Genomic DNA, 16,958 nt, shown 5'->3' with positions numbered 1-16,958 from the left:
TTGCATGACTTAAATTATTTTAAGTTATTGAGATTTGTTTTATGGCTTAGAATATAGTCTATCTGGTAAATATTCTGTATGCACTTGAGGAGAATGTGTATCTTCTGTTTTGGGGGGAACTGTCAATCAAGGTTAAGTTGGCAGATGGTGCTGATCAAGTCCTCACTGATTTTTCTGCCTCCTACTTCTATCAGTTATTGAAATTTCTAGCCTCCAAAATTGTGAAAACATTAATTTCTCTTGTTTCAGCCACTCAGTCTGTGTTACTTTGTTATAACAGCCCAAACAAACTAATAAATCTTTTTTATATATATATATATATAAGAAACATCGATGAGAGAGAAACATCGATCAGCTGCCTCCTGAACATCTCCCACTGGGGACGTGCCCGCAACCCAGGCACATGCCCTCAACCGGAACCGAACCCGGGACCCTTCAGTCCGCAGGCCGACGCTCTATCCACTGAGCCAAACCGGTTTCAGCCAAACTAATAAATCTTAAACTGGATGTCAAACCTTATGAATTTTACTTTGTGAGTGCTGGATATTTACATATGCCTATAATTGTGTATATGTCTATTTCCTTGCATTTCTATTTTTTATTTATTTTTAAATTATTCTTTGAATTAATAAAGCATTTCTTATTCCATTTTATTTTGTTAGGCTGCTATTAACTCTTTTTTCTGTTACTTTAGTTGTTTAATGTTTACACTATACATTTTAATCATATTGACCAAGTGAAATTATATTATTGCACATATAATATTAAGTACCTTACAAAAGTATACTGCCATTTATTCCCTCCTGGGCTAAATGCATTTGTAATGAGAAATTTTAATTTTATATATTATAAACCTCTCAAAAGCATTGTTATTTTTGGATAAAAAATTTTCATTTAAAGAAATTAAAGTATTAATAAAAAGAGCTTATATATTTTCTTATGCAGTCATTTCCAGTGTTCTTCATTCACTTGTGTAGACTGATTTCCATTTGATATAATTTTTCTTCTGCCTGAAGACATCCTTTAACATTTCTTACAGTGTGGATCTGCAGGTAATGATAAATTCTCTCAGCTTTCATATGTCTTTGTTTTTCAAAGATATTTTCACCTGGTAAAGAATTCTAGGTGAACAATGGTTTTTTGTCCCGTTCCTCCTCCCCACCCTACCCTTCCCAGTGCTTTAAAGATGTTATTCCAGCCCTAGGTGGTTTGGCTCAGTGGGTAGAGTGTCGGTCTGCAGACTGAAGGGTCCTGGGTTCAAATCCAGTCAAGGGCACATGCTCGAGTTTCGGGCTTAATCCCCAGTGGGAGTGTGCAGGAGGCAGCCGATTAATGATTCTCTCTCATCATTGATGTTTCTATCTCTCTCTCTCCCTCTCCCTTCCCCTCTGAAACCAATATAAAATATAAAATAAATATGTTGTTCCAGCCCTGCTCAGTGGTTAGAGAGTTGGCCTGAGCACCAAAGAGTCGTGGGTTTGATTCCCAGTCAAGGACGTGGACCTTGATTACAGGTTCGATCCCTTGCAGGAGGCAACCAATCAATGTGACTCTCTCATACTGATGTTTCTCTCTCTCTCCTCTGTCTCCCTCTTCCTCCCTCCTCTCCACTCTCTGAAAAGCAATAGGAAAAATATCCTCCGGTGAGGATTAACAACAAAAAAGATGTTGCTCCACTGCCTGTTGTTTTGTTTTTTCCTGACAAGAAATCTGCTGTTGCATACATCTCTGTCCCTCTGTACAGGACATGCCTTTTTCCCTCTGGCTGCTGTTTAAGATTTTTCTCTTTATCACTGGGTTTGAACAAGCTGATTATGATGTGCATTGGTGTAGTTTTCTTCATGTTTTTTGGTGGGGGTGATTCACTGAACTTCTCAGTGAGTTTATAGTTTTCATCAAGTTTGAAAAGTTTCTGGCCATTATTTTCTTTCCCCTGCTTCTTTAGGGACTTGAACTACCCATATACTAGTATTAGGCAGCCTACAGTTGTGCTACAGCCCAGTGCTGCTTCTGAAAATTTTCTATTCTATTTCATGTTGGGTAGCCGAATCTTGTTTTCCAATGTCTAATCTACCATGTCCTTCAGTGTATCTTTCATATCACACATAGTTTTCATCTTTAGAAATTTTATTTGGGTAATTTTCCTATCTTCCATGACTCTACTTCCATGAACTTTTTTAACAGATGAAATACAGTTCAGCCCTGACCAGTTTGGCTCAGTGGATAGAGCGTCGGCCTGTGGACTGAAGGGTCCCAGGTTCGATTCCGGTCAAGGGCATGTACCTTGGTTGCGGGCACATCCCCAGTGGGGGGTGTGCAGGAGGCAGCTGATTGATGTTTCTCTCTCATTGATGTTTCTAACTCTCTATCCCTCTCCCTTCCTCTCTGAGAAAAATCAATAAAATATTTAAAAAAAGAAAAAAAGAAATACAGTTTAAATAATTGTTTTAATGTCCTTCTTTGCTAACTTTGACATCTGTGTCAGTTCTGGGTTGGTTTCCATTGATTGATTATTCTCCACATTATAGATCATATTCTTTTATCTCTTTGCAGAATATCTCTTTGGTGTTACGAACAGAATTGTGTCTCCCTCCTCCCCCAAATTCATATGCTGAAGTCCTAACCCAGCAGTACTTTGGAATGTGGCTGTATTTGGAGTCTTTAAAAAGGGAAATAAACCCTGGCCAGTTTGGCTCAGTGGATAGAGCATCGGCCTGCAGACTGAAGGGTCACAGGTTCGATTTCAGTCAAGGTATGTTTAGTCAACATACCTTGGTGGCAAGCTCGATCTCTGGCTCTGGTTGGGGGGCGTGCAGGAGGCAACCAATCAATATGTCTCTCTCACATCAATGTTTCTCTCTCTGAGTGTCTCCCTCTCCCACTCTCTCTATATAAAAGGCTAATATGCAAAGTGTCCCCTCGGGAGTTCACTCGCACGCTATAATGTGCACTGACCACCAGGGGGCGGCACAGAACATGGCGGGCAACCAGTGGCAGCAAGGTGCTGAGGGAGTGAGGGAAGGAGGAGGCGGGGAACCTGATCAGCCCTGATCACCCCCAGGCCTAGGGACCCTACCCGGGCACGAATTTCATGCACCAAGCCTCTAGTAAATAAGTAAAAAGGTAAATAAGTTAAAATGTGATCATTAGAATGGGATGTAATCTGATAAGATTCTCGACAAAGACATGAGAGAGGGAAAAACCATTTAAAGATACAGGGAGAAGATGGTCATCTATAAGCCAAGGCCAGCAGCCATAGAAGAAACCAATGCTGCCTCCTTCATCTCAGACTTCTAGCCTCCAAAATTGTGAAAAATTTAATTTCTCTTGTTTCAGCCACTCAGTCAGTATTACTTTGTTATAACAGCCCAAACAAACTAATAAATCTTAAACTGGATGTCAAACCTTGCTGAATTTTACTTTGTTGGGTACTGGATATTTTCATATGCCTGTAATCTTGTTTCAGGATGTAGTTAAGTTACTTGGAAACAGTTTGATTCTTCTGCGTCTTGTTAGGTGGGTCCAGATTTGATAGGATGGTACAGAGCAGTAATCAGTCTAGTGCCCATTACTGAAGCACAATGTTCCTAAGCAATCTACTCAATTTCCTGGGAATTACGTTCTTGCTATAGAGAAATGGAACTATTCTATCTAACCTTCTTTGAAGTTCTTGCCCCAGCCTCCGACAGTTCTTACCCGCATGTGCTGAGCACTGCTCTACTGAATGCCCAAGATGGCTTCTCTGCAAATGTCTCTGTGCCCCTTTCTCCTCACTGGTCCTCTCTCCTATAAACCATAGGCACATAGGTCTCCCCAGACTCTCAGCCCCTTACTCACAACTCAGGGACTGCACCAGGCACCACATCAGTTTCTCCGTTTCTGGGCTGCAGCAGAGAAACTCTCTCCTGGCAATAAGCTGGGGTCATCTCAGGAGTCACCTTATTTGTTTGTCACGAGATTACTGTCTCTCATTATTGGTGCCCAGTGTTAAACTTTTGTGTCATGCATTTTGTCTGTCTTTTGTTGTTGCTGTTGTGATTACTTGAAGGTAAATTCAGGCCCTGTTACTCCATCTTGGCTGCAAGTGGAAGTTCTGTATTTCTTTTAAAATGTGTCTATCTCACCCTAGCTGGTTTGACTCAGTGGATAGAGCGTCGGCCTGTGGACTGAAGGGTCCCAGGTTCGATTCCGGCCAAAGGCACATGCCAGGGTTGTGGGCTTGATCCCCAGTAGGGGATGTGCAGGAGGCAGCCGATCAATGATTCTCTCTCATCATTGATGTTTCTATCTCTCTCTCCCTCTCCCTTCCTCTCTGAAATAAATAAAACTAAATTTAAAAAAATAAATAAAATGTGTCTATCTCTGGTTTTCATCAATTCCTCCATAACTGTAACCAGTAATGTTATTAAGAAAGAGTATGTTTTATTTCATTATGTTAATAGATATATCCCGTAATGTATTATATGATAATATACTTACATTTTATAATAGATGTCCTATTATATGACATATATTCCATTATATTCTTTCAGAAGGAACAAAAGAGTAAAGTCAAGATTCATTCCCCGACTAAAATTTGGATTAAATTCTTCTCAAGTTATAGGTGGAAACTGGTAGACAAAGTTCAACATTTGACCAGTCAATATCGGGAGCAACTTCACTCAACAAAATTGAAAACTTTAAGCCCTTAATAAAATATACAAGAGCAGCCTATAAATGTCTCTGTTTCCAGAGGAAAGAAACAACAAAAAAATCATGGAATGTTTGCATAATTGAGTAACTGGTAGGTATCTTACTGTGAAAAGGCCTTACTCCCCTGGCAGAGATAAACGAAACAATAATGTTTTACCACCAAAGCACAGCTCATTTTCAGGTGCTTTACACACAACTATATTACCTACTGTTAAAAAATCAAAATTCAGCTGAGTGTATTTTGAAGATCTTACTGGCTTTATTCAGCAATTCATGAATCAGAAAGCATCCAATCTAGCTAACAGAAAGGAACTCAGAGAAGCTGTATAAAATGAGATTTTACAGGCAGAAGGGAGCAAGGACAAGGAAGTTGTACTAGGCAAAAAGGCTGGTTGGTTGTTGCAAGGTCACTTTCCTTTAGGGGAAGGGAGGGGTATGTCAGGCAGATGGCCTAACTAGTGCTAGCGATAGGTATCCTGATTGACTGGTTATGATTCCATTGCTGGGAGAGCCCAAACTCTTGGTTTGGTAACACCAGGCCATTTTGGGCCTATAGTCTTGTTTTAACACTGCATTGCTTAGTTTTCTTCATAGTATTTTACCACTCCTTGAAATTTTACTGAATATTTACCTGCTAGCTTTTTGCTGTCTCTCTCCTTCATGAAAATGTAAGCTCCATAAGGGTGGGACCTGTCTGACTCTTGTGCAATGTTTTATTCACATCCTCCAGCACACAGTAGGCCCACAGTATTTATTAAATGAATGAAAGTACAAACAGGCAAGCAATATCCTTGCTATATGGCATAATGTAAACAGTAATTATCCAGGGATTTTCCATTTTCTCAGTTATCTTCTCAGTTTTAAAGTTTTATTAAGAAATCTTTTTACTTTTGTAATGAGAAAAAAGATAAAATAAAAGAGAAGCAAATGGAGCCAGAGAGGGTGCCTCAGGGGCCACCTTGACCAAGGCAACTACCATCCCCCAGGAAGGCCTCACACCTGGAGATTCCTGCAAAATTTCCCTGGAGCTTTCCCTTGAGGCCCTGTGGCTGACTGGCAGGCTCCCAGCCGGTCTACACCACTAGTATAAAAGCTCCTTCCTTCTGGAACCCTAAGACAAATATCAAATATCTTAGAATAGCAGTTTTCTTATTTTCCTTCCTATAGGTTCTGCCATGACATTCCTTGTCAAAGTGTTCTGTGTCCCCAAAATATGAGAGTTTTTCTTATCTACAGATTCCCTGATACTCCAGGGATGAAGTGAGAGCCTAAAATATGAGATACTCTGAAGAAAAATCAGCACACAAAAAAAGTCAGAGTAACAAAGGCTGAATGTGAGATCAGACTAACCATCTCCAGCCATTCCTGAATTTTGTCTCTACTATAGACATCATTAAAATAGTTAAGCATTGCCCGGCTGATGTGGCTCAGTGGTTGAAGGTCGACCCATGAACCAAGAGGTCGCCAGTTCGATTCCCAGTTGGGGCACATGCCCAGGTTGCAGGCTTGGTCCCCTGTTGGGGATGTGCAGGGAGCAGACAATTCATGTTTCTCTCTCTCTCTCCCTCTCTCTCTCTCTCTCTCTCTCTCTCTCTCCCTTCCTCTCTCTCTAAAATCAATTTTAAAAAATATTTGAAAATTAAGAGCTGATGGCTGCCATGCAGAAAGATGGATAGACAACAAACTCCCTGGGGATAGGTACTGTCATCTTCTTTTAAAAAATTTTTTTTAATTCATTAATCTTAAAGAGAGAAGAAAAAGAAGAGAGGAAGAAACATCAACCTGTTGTTCCACCTATCTATGAACTCACTGATTGATTCTTGTATATGCCCTGACCGGGGATCAAATTTTGATGTATTGGGATGATGTGCTAACCAACTGAGCTACCAGGCCAGGGCCAAGGTACTGTCTTCTTTCATCTTTACATACCTAATGCAAAGCATGGCTTCTGTTGGCATGATAACTGCTTGATAAACACCCAGCAGTGACATGGCCACTTTCAGGTACAAACAACATGTTATGCCAGGACCAGGATGGCACAAATCAGGATGAAAAGAATAGGGAGTCTCTGGTGTACACAATATTAGAAGAAAACAGATGAAGGTTAAAAGCTATATATCTCTTTTAGGGCCCTGAACTACAGTATCAAAATGACCTGCTTCGACTTTGAACATTTTTCCCTTCCCATTATGAATAATTCAGTCAATATATCTAAATCTTTTTTTTTTTTAATTGTTTGCAGAAAGGAAAGGAGAGGGAGAGATAGAAATGTCAATGATGCCGAAACCGGTTTGGCTCAGTGGATAGAGTGTCGGCCTGCGGACTGAAGGGTTCCAGGTTCGATTCCGGTCAAGGGCATGTACCTGGGTTTCGGGCACATCCCCAGTGGGAGATGTGCAGGAGGCAGCTGATCGATGTTTCTCTCTCATCGATGTTTCTAACTCTCTATCTCTCTCCCTTCCTCTCTGTAAAAAATCAATAAAATATTAAAAAAAAAAAAAAAAGAAATGTCAATGATGAGAAAATCATTGATTGGCTGCCTCCTGCACAGCCCACACTGTAGATCAAGCCCGCAACCCGGGCATGTGCCCTAACTGGGACTCGAACTGTGACCTCCACGCTCAACCACTGAGCCATGCCAGCCAGGCAATATAGCTAAATCTTATGTGGAGAGCCCACAAATCTGGTAAGAACTGAAAACTATCTGAACTTCCTTTCTTTACCTTAAAGCTCAGGGTCACTTCTTTCAAGCTTCAAGAATAAACCCTAAATCCTAGCATTCCTGAGCTGCACTTGTAGTATTCCTTCACTGATACCCTTTCTCTGCCTTCATCTTTGCAGCAAAATGGAAGTATTAATCTTCTGAAACTCCTTATACTGACAGCCATCTACTCGGTCCTCTTTTTACCTTCTCTAGACGTTTTCATACCTAGTAAATAGATCACCTGATTAAGACAAAGTCCACAAGTACCATCTCAAGATAAATTCTATTTAGAAATTTAGCTATTTGTGTAACAGCAAAACCTGAGGTAAGAATTCTACCGAGGTCCCACATAATCACTCTATCTTGACCTTAGTTCATGTTGATCTTTTTCCCAACTCCTCCTCAAACCCAGCTCTAACCCCTTCCTCACTGGGATTGTGTAGGGATCTCCCTTCCTCACAGGGACCTTGTGGAATGCTGTCTTCCTGCTCAGTGGCCCCAGAACTGGGCAGCACTGTGCAAAACATGCATGGCTTCTCAGACACACCGCAAGTCATGGATGAAACGACTTCCTAGGGGAGAGATTTTTGTCATCCATTTTTGAAACATTACATGTCAGAAAGAAGAGTCCTTAGCAAGCAATTTGATTGTTCATATTAATGAGAATTTAGGAAATATGGTAGGAAATGTCTGATCAGGTCAAGAAGAGAGAACTAAGACTGGGTCCAGACAGAGAACTGAAAAGGAAAGACCTTCTTTCCCTTCAGCAGGTGACCTTGTTCTTACTTCAGAGAAAACAGAAGTAACCAGAAGAGAACTTCCAATGCTTCCCAAAGAAATCCCTGAACCTTCACAGCATCCTTAGCCTGCCTTCTTATCTGGGGACCCTCCAGTTGGCCTTGGGGCACTGGGTCCCAGAGACACCACGCCCACAGTGTCTGCAGAGCCAGTCTTTCTCCTACTGGATTGTCCCCATGAGCATACCAAGACCTCTAGCAACACTGGTCAGAAACCTCCTCCCACTTCAGCTTCCCCCTCATTTCTGTTCCCTTTTATGGCAAAACTCCTTGAAAAAGCTACACTTCCACCTCTCCCTTGAGCTACTCCATCAGGCTCTTACTCCCACCACTCCAATTGGCCACACTCGTTAACCACTCATCTCCATGTCATCAAATCCAGTGGCAGATCTTGCTTTCCTCTGCAACAGGCCTTCAAGTGGCTGCCTCGACCCCTTCCTCCTAGCTCTCCTTCCAACTCCCTCCCTCCAGGTCTCCTTGGCTTGAGCCTCCTTTTGTCCTAGCCCCTAACCATGCAGGGCCCAGGCCAAGCCTATGATCCCCATCATAACTCTGAACACCATCTGTACGCTAACAGTCATATGTTGCTCTAACTCTCCCTGAACTCCAACTCCTCCTATCTATTCCACTTGAACATTTAATAAGCACTCACTATGCCCAAACAAAACTCATTACACCCCAAAGCACCTACTCTTCCCATAATCACCCCATTTCAGCATATGGCAGCTCCATTCTTCCTGTTGCTCAGGAGAGAACTGGTGAATCCTCTCTGACACTCGTTGCTCTTTCATATTAATTGATCAACAGCAAATCCTGTTGACACCTACTTCAAAGCAGATCTAGAACGCAACACTTGTCACTTCCATAGCTACCCCAGGCCTAAACCCCCATCATCTGTTGCCTGGATGACTCCTAACTGGTCCCTCTGTTACCGCGGTCTCTCCAGTCTGTCCTCATCACAGTAGTCAGAGTGACATGGTAATGACATTTCTCTGCTCTAAAGCAGCCAGTGGCATTCCTTTCAAATGTCCCCTTATCAGAAAGGCCTTCTATCACCCAAATTGTGCACATACAGTAGCTGCTCCTTACTGGCTTTACTTTTCTCTTCCAAGCTCTGAGCACCTGATGCGGTATCTGTCTCCCCCTGTAAAGTCCAGAAGACAGGACCTGCACCCACTGCTACAGCCTCAGCACTTAGAAGAGTTACTGTGTGTAACAGGTATTCAAACTCTGCTAAATAAACAGGTGAAAAAAAGTGTTGAATAACCAAACAGTATTGTTTAAAATTGTTCTAATACCAACACATATGTTAATTAATCATGAAGACAACTAAAGTATAGGCATGAAAACTGGCTAAGACATACTATAACAGTTTGGGGGCTAAAAAGGAGGGGAGGGGTAAATGCTATTTGACTTAGTTAACAGAGCTTTCTCAACTTCGATACATCAGAGCCTTACCCCAATCCTACAGGGAAGATATTTTTATCCCCACATCACAGAGGAAGTAACAAACTCAGAAAGTTAGGCAACTCACCCCAAGCCACAGAACCTGAAAACACTCACTTGGGGCTCAGTAATCTATGCAAGCTTTCCTCTATAATAGCAAATGATACCACAATGGGCACCAAGCCTAAATAATGAGTCTTTCTGCTAACTGGACATTTTCATCAAGGCTTCCTAGATATTGTTCTTCCTTGTGTCAGCATCCCCTTTTCTCAATGCCAGTCCAGATTTCAGTTCAGGATAAAACAAACGACTTACCCACTCTCCATGCTGAAAGAATTCTCTGGCAGAGCATAAATCCACTGACACCCCAGTTCTGTAGGCACCATCTCTGGGTAAAGAGTGTTTACTTAATCTGTCAGTTTTCAAGATCCTATTACAGAAATTTTTCTACAGACATCATTTTGGAAAGAAAAGTGCTCTAATGGGAGGAAGACCCTGAGTCTGGAACAGCATCCCGTTTTTGTCACTGTCAACATCCCTGAGAAAATGACCCATCTTCTATACCTCTTTCTAAGGCTATCTCCATCAAAGTGTCTTCAGGAGCTTTTAATCTACCCCAAAATATGTCCCACATTTGAGCAGTGTCTGCTCAAAGTTACTGCAGAAGACAGACACTCCCTTGAGAAGGGAGTACACACTAGCTGAAAAGAACTGGGAAGCAAGCACACATACAAGGACACAGAGTTCCCCCAAATGCAAACAAAGAACCAAGTTCCAGAGTCCTGGGATCTGGCCTTGATAAGATAAACCACAAATGGGAAGAGATGGACCCAACCAGGGGCCCCTGCTGAGGCTTCATAACAAAGTCTTCCCCCTTGCTTGTCACAGTCCCGGCACAAACTATACTCTGGGGGAGTAAGAGGAGAAAGGGGATGGGGGGAAAAAAAGCAAACCTGAACTATAAAGGCTAACTCAGAACACATTCTCATCTTCTTGATGGATAAAGAAAGGATAAAGAGAGGCTTAGAAGATGGGCTTAATATTAACTCCCAGGAAGGCTAATGTTAACCTCAGTCACCCACCTTTCTAGGTTATGGTGAAGCCATTAGCAGTTCTAGATGAAGTCCCTTCCTTTGGGTCAAAGAGGAAACAAGATGATACCTCAGTTCTTCTGTGTTTACGTGCAAGGGTTCATCATCACTATGTGGATGAAAAGGGGCCACATACTACAGAAAACCTGACAAGCTCAGGGAAGGCCTGCTTAGTGGCCTTGTGTAGTCAGAGACCTAAAATAACCACCAAAGATGGTCTGAAATTAAAACCTTTTAAACTAAAAGCAGTTTATGGTGGGTACTCATGTCCTAGGCTAGAGTCTTCCCTGACAAAGGTCAATCTTTACCTTAACTAAGCCTGCCTTATTGTCTTTTGCATCTCTAATAACATTCCTTTGAAATGTCAGGGTAACTCCCCTTTATCCAGACCCCTCAGGGTACAACCAACACATCTAGGTGGAAACTATAAATCCTCTCATTATTTTATCTTGTTAATTGTTGACATGATAAAACTATTCTGTACTGACCTATGTAAAAGATGTGTCTATCATTTTACTTTTCCTCCAATCCCAGAGGTTTCCCCACTTTGCTATCTCCCACCACCCTAATCACCAACGGATTTCATGTAACCCACTTAGGTCTCCTCTTTTGATTGTAATGTATAAAATAAGGTGCAAAACTGCTATTCTCTGGAGCATTATCTCAATCCATTGAGACTTGCCTCCCAGCAATCATGGACAGTTTGGCTCAAATAAACTCACAAATATTCTTCACAAGTTTGAATGTTTCCTACGTTGACAGCTATGCCACCTCCCATGCAGCCCAAAGATCTCGGTCATCCTGCAGATCTGGCCTGAGGGCTGGAAATTGAAGGATAAAGCCTAGCTGACTGAAACACACAGACCTATACATCTCATTATTGCCTTCATAGGGTCCAATTTAGATCACTTATGCCTTTAATGCATATTTCCAAGAACGCTAGGGTTACTGAAAAGAACATGAAAGGCCCACAAAATCTCTCATTTGGCAAGTCCTTCCTCATACCAGATTGCAAAGCAAAACTATTATCTAGTTTCTCCACCCGTGGAATGCAGGGTTGAGTTAGATAAACATTTACCTTTAAGAATAACCAGAAATTTAATTTTAGTAAATTTAAATTTAATTTAATCCATAAATTTAAAAACAAAACAAAGCTAGGTTTATGTTGACCTCCCCAAAGTTGTTTTCATCTGAATTAGTTGCCAATGTTTAAAAAGTTAGCGATCACCCTGGCCAGTGTGTTCAGTGGTTAGAGTGTTTGCCTGCTCACCGAAGGGTAATGGGTTCGCTTCCTGGTCAAGAGCACATACTTTGGTTGCAGATTGCAGAAGGCAATCGACATGCCTCTCTCTCAATGTTTCTCTCTCTCTCTCTCTCCCCCTCTCCCTCTCTCATCTCTCTCCCCTACCACTCTCTCTAAAAAAAACCAATGGGAAAAAATCCTCACTCCTTGGATGAGGATTAAAAAGGAAAAAAAAAACTAAATTAAAAGTCAGAGATCTCACACACACAACCACAACCAGTTAGTCTTCTGGAGAGACTGGAAGATCTGGCCACCCTGGTCCCACATTCCTGCCAGGCAACAACAGGAGAGAATACAGTAGCTGCTGCCTCCTTCAACAAAACAAGTTCTCAGCACTTCTCTGCAGCCCTCAGCATCATCCTGGTCTCCCAGAATTAATAAATAATATATGTTTGATATGTGTGATACCATTGTTAATAATCTGGTTGTTATTTAACAGGAAAGGAGTAAAGGGAAGACTAGATAATATAGGTATGGCATTTACACAGCTTTGCTAAAAAGCTGTAAATTAACATTCTCCCAGTCTATTCCCTGCTGATCAATGGGGGACTGGACAAAGGCAGTTTAGACACACATCCAGGAAGGTCTGAGTGATGTGGAAGGTGGCTGTTTTGTCAATCACACCTGGGAACAGGTAAAATGGCCAGAATAGGCGTGGCCACTGAAAGAGTGAAAAACCTGAATATTTAAACTTCTAAAAAAGGAAGTCCCCTCTCTTGGCGCTTGCAGGCCAGGCTCCTGGCTCTCCTTTTGCAGGGGCTGCACTCCCCTGTGCCCACACAATGGACTAATGGACTTTAATTAGTCCAATACTGTCCGGACCCCAGCTGCAACTTGGAACAGACACTCTGGATGGACACTAGCATTGCTTTTGGCTGTGCTGGAACCCCAGCTGCACCTCTTTCAAGACTGGTTTAAGGGACATGGGACTTTACAACCCAAGGAATGTAACTCCATGCAAATAAAGCCTTCTACCACATCTCATTCTCCCATGGGGGCTCCTGAAAATGCTTACTTCAGCAGTACCCCAAGAACCTCATGCCCACTTGTGCCTGGGAAATCTGGCTCACTGATTTATCCAATGACAGGTGCATGGGTATGTAGTAGGTGTATCAGTACCTGTATGGACAAAAAGGTGCCATGCTAACCTGACAAGCTCAGAGAAGGCCTTGTAAACTCTGAGACCTAAAGTAAACACAAAGGATGGTCTGAAATTAAAACTTTTTAACTGAAAGCAATTTATGGCAGGTAGTCATGTCCTAGGCTAGAATATTCCCTGACAAAAGTCAGTCAATCTTTACCTTAACTAAGCCAGTTTATTGTCTTTTGCATCTACGATAACATTCCTTTGAAATGTCAGGGTAACTCCCCTTTTTCCAGACCCCTCAGGGCACAGCCAATGCACCAGCGTGAAGGCCACAGAGCCTCTCATTGTTATTATCATATTGTTGACTGCTAACTATCCTGTACCCACCTATGTAAAAGCTGTATGTGTCTATCATTTTACTTTTCATGCAATCCAAGAGGTTTTCCCACTTTGCTTTCTTCCATCTCCCTAATCTATCACCAATGGATTTCATGTAACCCACTTACATCTCCTCTTTTGATGGTAATATATAAAACAAGGTGCAAAACTGCCATTCTCTGGAGCCGCGGTCGCCAACCTTTCGGACCTCATAGACCACCAGTGGTCCATGGACCACCGGTTGGCAACCGCTGCTCTGAAGCATTATCTCAGTCTGTTGAGATTTTGCTTCCCAGCGATTGTCGACAGTTTGTCTCAAATAAACTCACAAAAATTCTTCATAAGTTTAATGTTTCTTACATTGACATGTAGCCTAGATCAAGGGGGGAGGGGGAAAGAGGAGGGAGCTATACAAAATGGGGAACAAGACTAGGGAAACAGCCCCAGGTACAGAGGAAAATCTGGACATAACTAATGATTTTCTATGAGCATATAAATCACCAAAACGAACCCAGAAAGAAATAACAAATGTAAGAAACTGTAATAGTTATTCAAGTTGCTTATATTCTAAAAAATCGGTAGTTTTATAGGGGAATTCTACCAAAATTAAAGAAACAGATAATTTTAAAAGTATTTAAACTGGCTAATGAAAAGAAAGAGAAAGCTTTTAATAGAAAATACTGAAAAAACTTGATAAAAATGGCATTAAAAAGAAAATTACAGACTAGTCTCACAAATAATAGTGTTAAACTACCAAGTAAAATAAATAGAATGTAGCCGACTACACAATAACAGAGTTATCACTGATGATTCAGTAATATAAAGTCTATTACTACAACTGAAATGAAAGGAGAAAATCTATATGATTATTTCATAGATGCTAAAACAGCCTTTGATAAATCTCAACAACCATTTTTTATTAAAAACAAAACAGCAACAACACACCCCTTAGTAAAATAACTAGTGTGGCAAAAACACTAAAAACATGCTCATTAAAATCAGGAACAAGACAAGGGTACCCAATATCATCCCTATTATTTAACCTTGTTCTGGAAATACAATGTAATAATAATTAAAAAAGAAACAAGAGACATATAAATGAAAAACAGACAAAATTCTTATTGCTTGCAGCTAGCTGACAAGATAAGATACCTGGAAAATCCAAGAGAACCAACTGCAAAAATTACTAGAAATTAAGATTATGTAAATTGCAAATTATAAAATTATTAAATAACAACTAATAACAGTATGTAATATAAGAGAGGATCCTATTTCAAATCACAACAAAAAAAACAACTTGGAATAAACTTAAGAAATGTACAGGATTTAAAAACAAATCAACCTAAAAAAGACATTTCTGAGACAACTGTAAAAATGTATGTAGACTATTAGATAATATTAAGTTAATTACAGTTAATTTGTTAATTTTGATAAATAATAGCATTGGGGTTATTTTATTTCAAAAGTCCTTATTTGTTCAAGACATACTGTGAAATATTTATAGTTGAAATAATTTTATTTATTTTAATAGATGAAATAATTTATTTTAAAATAGTCTAGTCTCCCATCCTGCAAAAAATGGAGAGGAGGAATAAATAATTCCAAGAAAGACAAATATGGAAAATTGTTGAAATGAAGTGATGGATACATAGAGGTTCATTATATCGTCTTCTCTACTTTTGTATATTTGAACATGTACACAATAGAGAGGCAAAAGAAATGTGTAGGAGGACCCCAAACAAAGAAGGATCTTAAAAGATGTAAATAATCCCAAAGGTATATAATAGTTTATAAAAGCACACAAAAATTGCCAGCCCACAATTAAGAAATGCAAATTAATGCTACAAATCAGATGTAGTTTTCTTCAATCAAATAGAATAGTTTTTAAAAAGACATGGTTCTATTCAATACTTGGGGTGGCAGCTGACACTGCTGGAGGAAGTTACAGATCACAACTTCTTTGGAAGGCACTTTGGCATCACCTTTCAAAGTTAACACACAACCTTGGCCCAGCAATTCCAGTTCTAGGTATTTATCTTAGTCGTTAATTCAGCATGTATTTTCTCCCACCTACTGTGTGCCAGGCACTGGAGATTAGAAATGGAGAAAACAATATCCCTGCTCTCATTCTTATGAGGGAGGAGACAACCCACAAAGCAAGTCAAGTATGCAGGCAATTACAAGGTCAGGTAAGGGATAAATGCAATGAAAAAGAAAATAAACAGAATAAGGGGGTTGGGGTGGTATGAACGCTCTTTTGGATGTGCCGGTCTGGGAAGGCCTCTCCGAGGAGGTGACAATTGAGCAAAGACCCGGATACAGGAGAAAACAAAGCAGGATAATGTCCAGGGGAATTACAGGCAAGGGAAGGAAGCCATGGTATAACACACACATTTGCCCTTTCTGCCCTCCGCTTTTCTCTCTATTCCCCTAACAGCCTTTTGTTCATCCAGAGGACAGGAACACCACTTGAAGGTCTCTCTTTTGTCCCCCATACAAATCCTTTTAATATAGTACATCTTTCAAGGAAGGTATCAAGTCCGCATTGTTTCTCCAAACATTACTGTGCATCACCCTTTGATTTCTTTAAAGAATTTCCCAACCTACCTCAGTGTTATGCTAAGCCTGTTCATAAAAGTGCACTAAAGCTAATCATGATTTTTTAATCAAAAATATTGTCGTTCCCTGCCCTTCTAGGACTACGGGAAGCACTTACTTAAAGGAGTACGTAGTTTAATTTCATGATTAAAAAAATAAAGTTGAATTTTGAAGGAGCTACTGTTTTTAGTTACCCAAACATTCATATTTTAAAACAATTCATATTTTAGGCAATTGATGTTTTTAGGGACTATTTGAATAAGTATTTTACACTAAAGTGGCCAGTGTCAATTAAGGGCATTCCAGTTCGCCCTGGAGGAAATGACTCTGATACAGCACCTGAGAACACACCACCTTCTTCCAACACCACGAAACATCAGGACTTCAAAACTGCCGTGAACGATACGTTCTACAAACAGCCAGATAGTTAAGAAACCAGCTTATGGGAAGAGAAATTTGGTCACGGTAAATACACTATCTCAATTCTAAAATCAGTTTTACATTCAACGTATTTCTCTACAAAGAGGCAAAACCCAACCAAATGCCTTTCCCAGGAGACACCCAAGCGGGCAAATAAGCACGAGGAGCCAACTGCAGAGCGCACGGCAGGTTTCCCTCCAACAGCTGGGAATGCGGGGCATCCGTCCTCCCCCTCGGGCACAGCAGCCCATTGAACTTCTCCCTAAAGGTCTGGCAGCTCCGAGCAGGGACTGCCGCTTCTGACCACTAGTCCCCCTAGAAGGATTCGCTCGGTGAGAACCGGGGTCCCCGCCGGCTTCCGTGCACCTGGCCAGCCTGGTGAGAGGGGCGCTGGGCTGAGCCCGAGGCGGAGGAGGAGATCCGCGCGGAGCCAAAGCTCTCG

General features: G+C 41.1%; 1 protein-coding gene across 1 annotated transcript in view; it reads right to left on the bottom strand.

Annotated features, from left to right (window-relative positions):
• ABHD12 (abhydrolase domain containing 12) overlaps nucleotides 1–16,958 on the bottom strand; it is a 64,471-nt gene that overhangs the window by 47,076 nt on the left and 437 nt on the right. The window lies entirely within an intron of this gene.

Source organism: Myotis brandtii, unplaced genomic scaffold (assembly GCF_000412655.1).
Source record: "Myotis brandtii unplaced genomic scaffold, ASM41265v1 scaffold225, whole genome shotgun sequence".
NCBI classification, from domain to species: Eukaryota; Metazoa; Chordata; class Mammalia; order Chiroptera; family Vespertilionidae; genus Myotis; species Myotis brandtii.
This window is presented reverse-complemented; position numbering and strand designations above follow the sequence as displayed.